Genomic DNA, 8376 nt, shown 5'->3' with positions numbered 1-8376 from the left:
CAATAAAATTGCGTATTGTCGTCTGAAACCGCGCTCTTTCAAGACGTCATCTGCTCATTTCTCTGGGTGAAGTAACGATGGCTGTAAGACCGACAGAAATAAGTCGCTTATAAGTTGATTGTATCAAATAGCTCTTTGAGCGAGAGTAAAACAACTACTTTGTGGCGACTTCACTTTATACAATATTTGCTGCGATTTCTGTGTAAAACGTATGCACCTCCGATTACCTCTGCAGCAATGCGTACCAGGTAAAAAACACTATATAGGGAATTAAAGGGCATGATGAAAGATTCTGTTAAAAGTACTTTCACTTTACCTTGAAATATATCGTATTTATAGTACGTTACTTTAAGTAGACTGCACCCGGTGTACTTACTTTTTTACTTGAAGTACATAACCTCTGATTTACATTGTACTTTGATTCAAGCACTTTTTAGTTGTACTTTACGCAACACTGTAAACAAGAAAACACTGTCTAAAAATCAAGCTCAGGCAGTGCTAAACCTCGAAGTATAAATGACATAGTTGCGGTTCATCATTGAATAAACAAATAAGAACGTACAAAACAATTAGGCACACAGAAGCAGAACCAGCTATTAAAGCATTTCTTTGAAAAAAAAAAAACAATTTCATCCCTATCTGGCTAGCAGGATTTTGCTAGCGCATCAAAACCTATGTACTTTCTTTTTACCATAAGAATATATAAAAGTAACTTCAAAAGTAATTCGCTACTTTTTTACGGTAATTAGTAATTTTCTTAATTACTTTTTATTTGAGCAATTTCTACTCTACTCATATTACTTTTCAGGTCACTACTCTGTAACTTAATTACTTTTTTTTAGTAACTTGTACATGTCTGGCCTCTGTTCATTAGAGAGTTTTTTTGGTTGCCGCTGAAACAGTCATCTGATGACCGTCGAGGTCGACTTGCAGGGGACACGCCAGACTCCGTGGTTTAACCATCGCCACTAGCAGCCCGCTCCCGGTTGGTTCGCCCTTCCTCTTCGTAGCAGAATCCCCTTCACCAGAATTTAGTTGCACTAAATTTCTCACGTGGCATGTTACGCAATCTGTACCCAGCTTCCCAGTCACATCACATTGTAGCCCTAAAATAATTGTGTTGTGTGTGTGTGCTTAGGCAGCCAGAAGTTAGTCAGCCTCACTGGGCATCAGCTTTTTTAGCTGAAGGTGAGAAATGTAGCCAGTGCAGTACCCCTGCTAGCCTATGGTCTTTAACAATCATTATTATCCCAACAAACGCAATATATTTACCTGCACAACCATATGGTACAGCGAACAAACTCCTCATTTTTAACCATGTCATTAATTAACTGGGTACTTCAACCAGTATATTTTTCAGTAAAGATAAAACATGAAATCTTTCCTACCTACCAAGTGTTTGTTTCTACCGTATGGCAGCTCAGAACATACAGCAAAAGCTTGCGCCACACAGCAGTTTTAGCTTGTCTTACTAAAATGACTGACTGCAATCTAATTTCCATAAAAAAATGTCAACATGCCTTCACATTTCAGATAACATAAACAATCTCTCATTTTAGCAGTATCCCGCATAGCATTCGACATCCCATCCCTATTGGAAAAACGTACAAGAAACAAACCTGCTGCTTGTACAGTTCGGGTATGACACCACCATACTTTCTTGTTATTATGTATGCAGCTGGTTTGGTTCGGCTTTCTGCATAACTGGAGATACCGGCACCGCTATGGCTCCGGGTCTGTCTATACTGGCAGCCAGTTTGCTTGCCGATATGATTCGGTGTGCTGGTATGATTTTGCGGCCGATGACGTAGGCGACCGCCATCTTTCCAACAAAAACGCTTATACCACACCACCACCGTTATATCCAAATCATACATGCAGAAAGACGACCGCCATCTTCCAACATAACGTCCATCGTTTACCACCGGTATCGTTACATACACCATACATGTCGAAAAAGAACATAAGCCGCGTTTACACGAATGCGACTTAGTCGTATTGAATTTAGTTGCCGCATTCCATATGCGGTCATGTAAACGGCATAATGCGCAAAGCGCATCGCATTAAAGTCGCTAGACAGAGGTGGATCGAGATGTCGAGTGCGCATTCATTCAGCCCATGTAAAGGAAGATCGGATCGCATTTTGGAACGGGGAGGATTATCGGAAGGCGCTCGCTGCGGGAGCGAGTGAACAGCTGAGAACATGGAGGCGGCCAATCTCGTCGGCGGCGCGGAGAGCGGTCCCGCAATTTTTTTCCCGAGAACAAACGCAAGCTTTTATTGTGATCATAACTAAGCAGAATATAGCGGAGCTGCTCGGTGTGGGCGGCCCCGTCCAAACCTTTGCGAAGTACGACTTGCGTGTCCGAAGGGGTCACAAAGACATCGGTGCAAGCACGAACGACACCGAGAGCCCCGAGCACTGTTGAGTACTGCATGGTAGCGCAGAACGAGCAGCTCCTACCTCGGTGCCGTTCCCGGCTGCGCAAGAGCCTCTCGGACTCGGGGTACGGTCGCGATCGGCGAGTTCTGGCGCGGCGAAACGCGGAGGCTTCCTCAAAGCGTGCGCACACATGTCGCCTCTCGTTCAGAGTGAACCGGCGGCCCGGCCTGGAGTCCTAAACGCCTTGGTTTCGATGCTTCTTCCGTCTCGAAACTTCTTCTACATCACCGAAGACAGCGGGCACCATCTTTACGGTCACTAAATGCGTCGAAAGGCCTCCACGTGCGATGCACCGGAAAACGTGGTGCGGCTGGTGCCGGAACGGAACTGCGTAACTTCGAGCTTTGAGTCAGCGTGCACGGCAACAAACCGATCGTGACACCAAGCCGCGGATACCGCATCGCCGGTCGACAGCGGCAAACGGCCCGTTGCTCGTATCGTGGGCCGTGACTCGTACTCGGCCAACTCGGCGTCTTTTCGTGGCCCCTCGCGTCGTCGCTACCAGCCGCAAACCCGGCGTCGGAGAAAAGCGAAACCGAAACCGAAACGTAAAGCTTCCGCCCAGTGGCTTCCGCTGTCGCGCCTTTTCTGACTTCCCGGCTTCCACGCTTCCGGTCGTCGCGGAGATGGCGACGTAGTGGTTTTGGCGGTTTTGGCATCGCTGGCTCGTTCTGCGTTTTGGGGGACAGATGTTTTACGGTCCGTTTCTACTGCGTCTCTGGCTCTCAACTCGACGGCGCCTCTCATAGTTCAACCAGGCGTGGTCAACCTGTGTCAGGCCGGCTCGACTCGTCCGATCGCCGGACCGCAGGCGACTTCCCAGTTCGGCCGTGAGGCCTAGGATCCGAAGACGTCTGTCTCCGTGAAGCGGTAAGCGAATCTCGTCCCGTTTTCGTTCTACTTTTAAATTACGTTAGGTGCGCTACAGTGTAAGCCATGCGTGCCAAGTGTTCGTAACAATTTTGAACTAGAATAATTGTGCTTCATTGCGGTTTGTCATTTACGGAAAATATAAATAGAGCAATGAACGAGGAGCCATGCTTGAAAACGATGCATGTACGATGTTAACTTCTACCTCGGCGGCTTTAAAAAAAAAGTCAAGACTGGTTACGGTTGGATGCGAGGCAGGTCCCAATGCAATGGTAAGCACTTAGAGCGCCTTTCTGAACGGCATGTTAGCAATATAGCGATCAACGAGACGAGCGACGGCGAGAAGCTACGAGTGCCGGCGCCGAGCGCCGAAGATTTCTCACTCTCGCTGCTTGCGCCGCTCAATTCTTGGGCTTCTAGAAAACGTCGCTCATCGCCTCGGTCGCTCGCACCAATCGCTTTCATAATGTGTGTCTCGTCGCGCGGCTGACTGCCGTGTTTATTCAAATATAAGTCGACCTTTTCTTTTTTTTTTTTCTTCTTCTTTTTTTCTTCTTCTCGGAAATTGTGACTAAAGAATTTCGACACCTACATTCGCGACCAAATTTTGCGACCCTACCGGAGGCATGAAGCTATCGAGTCACCGAGCCGGCGTTGCCGTAGAGCCGCGCCGCTTCTTGTTTCAAAAAGCCTTTGATTGCCGAAATGGCTCGCCGCCCGCGGTGGCCGGTCGGGCGTCGGATTTCGACATCGCGCCTCTAGCGTTCCCCTTGCTGGGCAACGGGTAAGGAGAGGAACGCGATGCGCCATGCACTTTACCCTCCATCCTCGCAAACGCGCACAAAAAAAAAAAAAAAAAAATGTTATTTTTGTTAGTTGCTTGAGGCGGCTCGGCTCGCGTGTTGCTCATGGCGACACGGCGGCTTTGCTTGCGTCTTTGTAGTTTGTCTTCCGTCGCTTCGCACCTTCTTTCGTTTCCTGTCGTCATTTTACAACGGTGTCAGTGAAGTATTGCTGCGAATTTGCGAGGATGTCTACCCAGCTGACGAAGCTTGGGACGATGATAACATGTCCAGAAGTTCTGACGGTGATGAAGCTTTTGGCATCGCCCCGTGATTTAGCTGAGAGTGATGTAAATAAAGGTTTTTTTTCTTTCTTTTGCCCAAAATTTCCCCTGTTCTTAAAAATAATAAAAAAAAAATCGACCTATATATTTTTTTTTTGTTCTTGGTGGATCCAATAAATAGGGTTCGACCTATTTTCGAGTAAATACGGTAACTGTAATTTTTGTTTTGGGTTACGTCGGACGCAACTCGAATGCTTGACAGTTACGTTGGGCGTAACTTTAATTTTTATTTCGGGTTCCGTCGGACGTAACGTTAGACACTCCGTTACACTTAAAGAAAATAGGGGCTGCTGGTTCATCATATAAAGTTATAAACCAACCATTTGTGTTTAATTAAAATGCATCACTGACCTCAAAAAAAAAATACTGCTATTCTAGAGTTTATGCTATAGGAATGTAGCACTTCAGATAAATTTGTTTATTTTTACTTTTAGTCCCTGCCCCACCAGATAAAACATCTGGCCTAAAGCAGTGTTCCGGATCTCCTTCCAAGACATCAGGCGGGTCGTCATTCAATCCAGGAGTCGGCGGCGTCTCATGGGCGTGTTGCTGGTGCTTACTGGATGGTGCTACCGAGGGAAAAGTGGTCATGCTTGGGAAAGGCAAGTATGGCCGCCGTAAGTATACATATTGTTTTTACCTTTGCTTGAATCCGTTTTTAAGAAATGCACAGTTTGCATGTGTGCATCTCTCAATGTTTCCACAGTCGGCTGTTTTTTTTGGAGTGCTCCAACTGTGTCAGCGCTAGTTTCTCTAGATCATGCAAATGGGATGCAACAATAAACCACATATGCTCTCGCAACAAACAGCGCTGTGCCGAAGCACTGTGGAATCTACTCTAGCTTTATGATGCAGCACAAAATAGTTGATGCCAATTATAGCTACTTTTGTGACTCCGTTTTACCAAAAGCTCTGCCGAAACAAACTTGCCGCCTTATAGGTAGTGCAAAAGAACCTCGCGTGCCTAACCTGAAGAAGGGCATTTTTTTTTCATAGGTCAATTTTTCCTTAAACCAATACCTTCAGCCTCCTTGAAATGTTAACATTATGTGACACACGGAAGAACAGTAAACTCTTTAATGTTGGCAAACCTTTAACTTTCGCGGCCTTTGATTTTGCAGAATTCAGTGGCTGTGATTATGTCCTCTGTGACCGATTCGAGAAGAAATAGGGGCCACGAAGATAAGGGGGTTTTACTGTACATCGGAGGAAAGAGGAAGTCACTTATGTTTGTATGCAGGAGTAAAACCAACAACAACAATCATGGTGTCGACACTTTGTAAGCCTATCTGTGTCTATTGAATGATATCAATTTTGTTTTAGTTCGTTAAACATTGTTGCCTGTACATTGTGGGATGTCGTCTTCAACACGAGCAGTGGTTTTCTTCTCAAGCAGGCAGCATGGACGCGTGCCGCAGCACAACATAGTTCATTTGCAGGTGGTACCACAGGTTGAAGGATGGTTGGCACAATATGGGGGAATCACAATTCAATGTTCTACCTCGGGCGTAGACAAGATTTGCTTATTCTAAATCATTTTGTCTAAAAATCTGGGATTTGCGATGAATGTACCCGCATGGTTGGAAGGGCCAGACAAGCCTTGTGAGCGCTTCATTTTCTAGCGTCTCAGTCCTGAACTCACTCACGCACCACATGTGTAGATGTTCCGATAGGTGGGAGCACTTATTTGGAAAATGGTGAATGGCAACTGTTATCTTTATCAGACTTCTGTATTATGGTCAAAGTTGGACTGCATATTTGCAATACTTTTTCTCACTTAAAAATATGTCATACTAAAATATGTAGAATAGCCGATGACAAAAAGAGAATGGCTGGGCGTCCTCCAGTACGTGCTTGTGCTTTTCACCCCACTTTGGACAGATGTGCTTGCTCCAGGCTCATGAGGCGCTGAAACGTCATCGAAGGTAGCAGACGGGCTGGTGGTGGAACAACGGAGACTTCTCCCTGCCTTTCTCATGCTATCAGTGAGCGTGTACCTCTATACTCTAACTTGGCTTAACCTGCACAGAGCTGAGGAGAATAGGCTTGGCGAGTGCCCTTACTGCATATGCATTTGTACAGCTGAGGCACTTTCTGAATCAAGAATATTGTGTACCTTAGCTTCAAAAACACATCATTTTGGGGGTGCAAAAGGAATTCTAAGGCATATTTTTGTTTGTATTGTCCTATTACGCATCGCAGGCACGTAGCCAGGGGGAGGCCCATGGGGCCCGGGCCCGGGCCCCCCCTTCCCCCTCCCCCTCCGAAATCTTCCATTTTGCATGTGTCCTCCTCTCCCCCCTTCTCCTCATACAGCATTTTGTCATGAGTGGGCCCCCTCTGAAACAAAATCCTGGCTACGTGCCTGACGCATGGACTCCTTCAACTTAATGCGGAGTCGACCCACCCTGTTGAAAAATTTAATGCCTGCCAGGTAATTGTTTTGCATTTAGTTAATATATCAGTATTCAGTTGGGTATCCCAAGTCATTAGTCGTTGAGATGCAGTCTCTCTGTAAGTCAGTCATGTTTAACATTCATAAAACTGCTTGTCAAATAATGGCACTGTCGAGGACATGTACTCGGCTCGAGCAATCGCTGTGCACAAGCTGGTCGTGTGGATACAGGCAGCAAACATCCCGGTTGAAACGTCCTTCCTCGCAATGTAGCTCAAGACTAGGTCAGGGCCCCACTCACAAACGTCTATACTTTGCATCTCTTTAAGCTGGACCACTTTTGACACTACAAGCCATTGCAGCGAAAACAGTGTGACACATGATTGTAAGCTCGACGTACCATGGCATCCAACTAGAAGGTCACATGGCTTGCAGCTTCTGCCGTGGTTAACTTTAAACTGAGATAGTTTGGAATAATGCTCTCGGTTTTTAGTGTTGCCCGGCACAATTAACAATTTGGTGATATAGTGCTGCATTGAGAAATCTGCATTCGTGACTGTATCACCTTATGAATGCATACTAGCTATTAAACTCTCCATTCTGCAGAGAAATGAAATGCACTTTGCTTCCAATTGCAGCTACTTCTGGAACTTCATGGTATGAAGCACCTTATGGCTGCAAGCTCTGACCGATCTTGTTCTCTGGTCTGCGCAGGCCCATTGCAGGGAGTCACTCCGAGAGCCTCACCAGAGGTTCCTGCCCGTGGTCGTTCTAAATTTTTTTGTTGTAGGTATGCATCCTTTCTGTCTTTCCCTTAATTGTACTCGGGCGCTTTCTTTTCATTGTCGCAGATTTGCCTCAAAATTAATTCAGCATACAAATGGATGCTGTACAACTGTATCCCGCATATTTTGTTCAAGATAACTTTTCTTTGCGAAAGTTAGATTTTTTTATGAAGGTTAGTCTTTTTTGTTTTTATTTACAAATTTATTTGAGTTTCCATGGGCAACATTAAAACGTTATGCCATGGGCAAGGACAAGTTCACTGCTCTAACTTGTTCTCAACTGATTGCAAGAAATTTTGTTGATGTCGTGAAACCTCTTTCCAGCACTTGCTTGGCAGCATGAAAACAAATTATAGATGGGACATACTCTTTTTTAGACTGCTTGCTCATTCTGCAGGTCTGCCTTCTATAGATGTCGTGCTACTGGAGAGCAGGTGAATTCGATTGTTGGTTTTGCCATTGCTTTTTTTTTAGCCGTTGTCTTAATAGTTCTTTTAAATTTAAAAATTTTCCTAAAAAGCAAGTTGGCAAGAATATCTACGGTAGGTTGACTAGTTAGCTGAAAATAGTGATCTAGTACCCTTTAGTCAGTAAAATAGATAGTGTGTGCCGCTGTTAGTGTCAAGTAGAGATGCACGCTTTTTAGGCATTTTGCGCAGGGTGGTACCAATTTTTATTGGTTAGCCTCTTGGTGCGCCAACTAAACTCTTTCTATCCAGACACCTGCCCTTTGCTTTTATTTGGCAGGCTCTGGCAA

Source organism: Ixodes scapularis, unplaced genomic scaffold, assembly GCF_016920785.2.
Source record: "Ixodes scapularis isolate PalLabHiFi unplaced genomic scaffold, ASM1692078v2 ptg001857l_1___fragment_3__unscaffolded, whole genome shotgun sequence".
NCBI classification, from domain to species: Eukaryota; Metazoa; Arthropoda; class Arachnida; order Ixodida; family Ixodidae; genus Ixodes; species Ixodes scapularis.
This window is presented reverse-complemented; position numbering follows the sequence as displayed.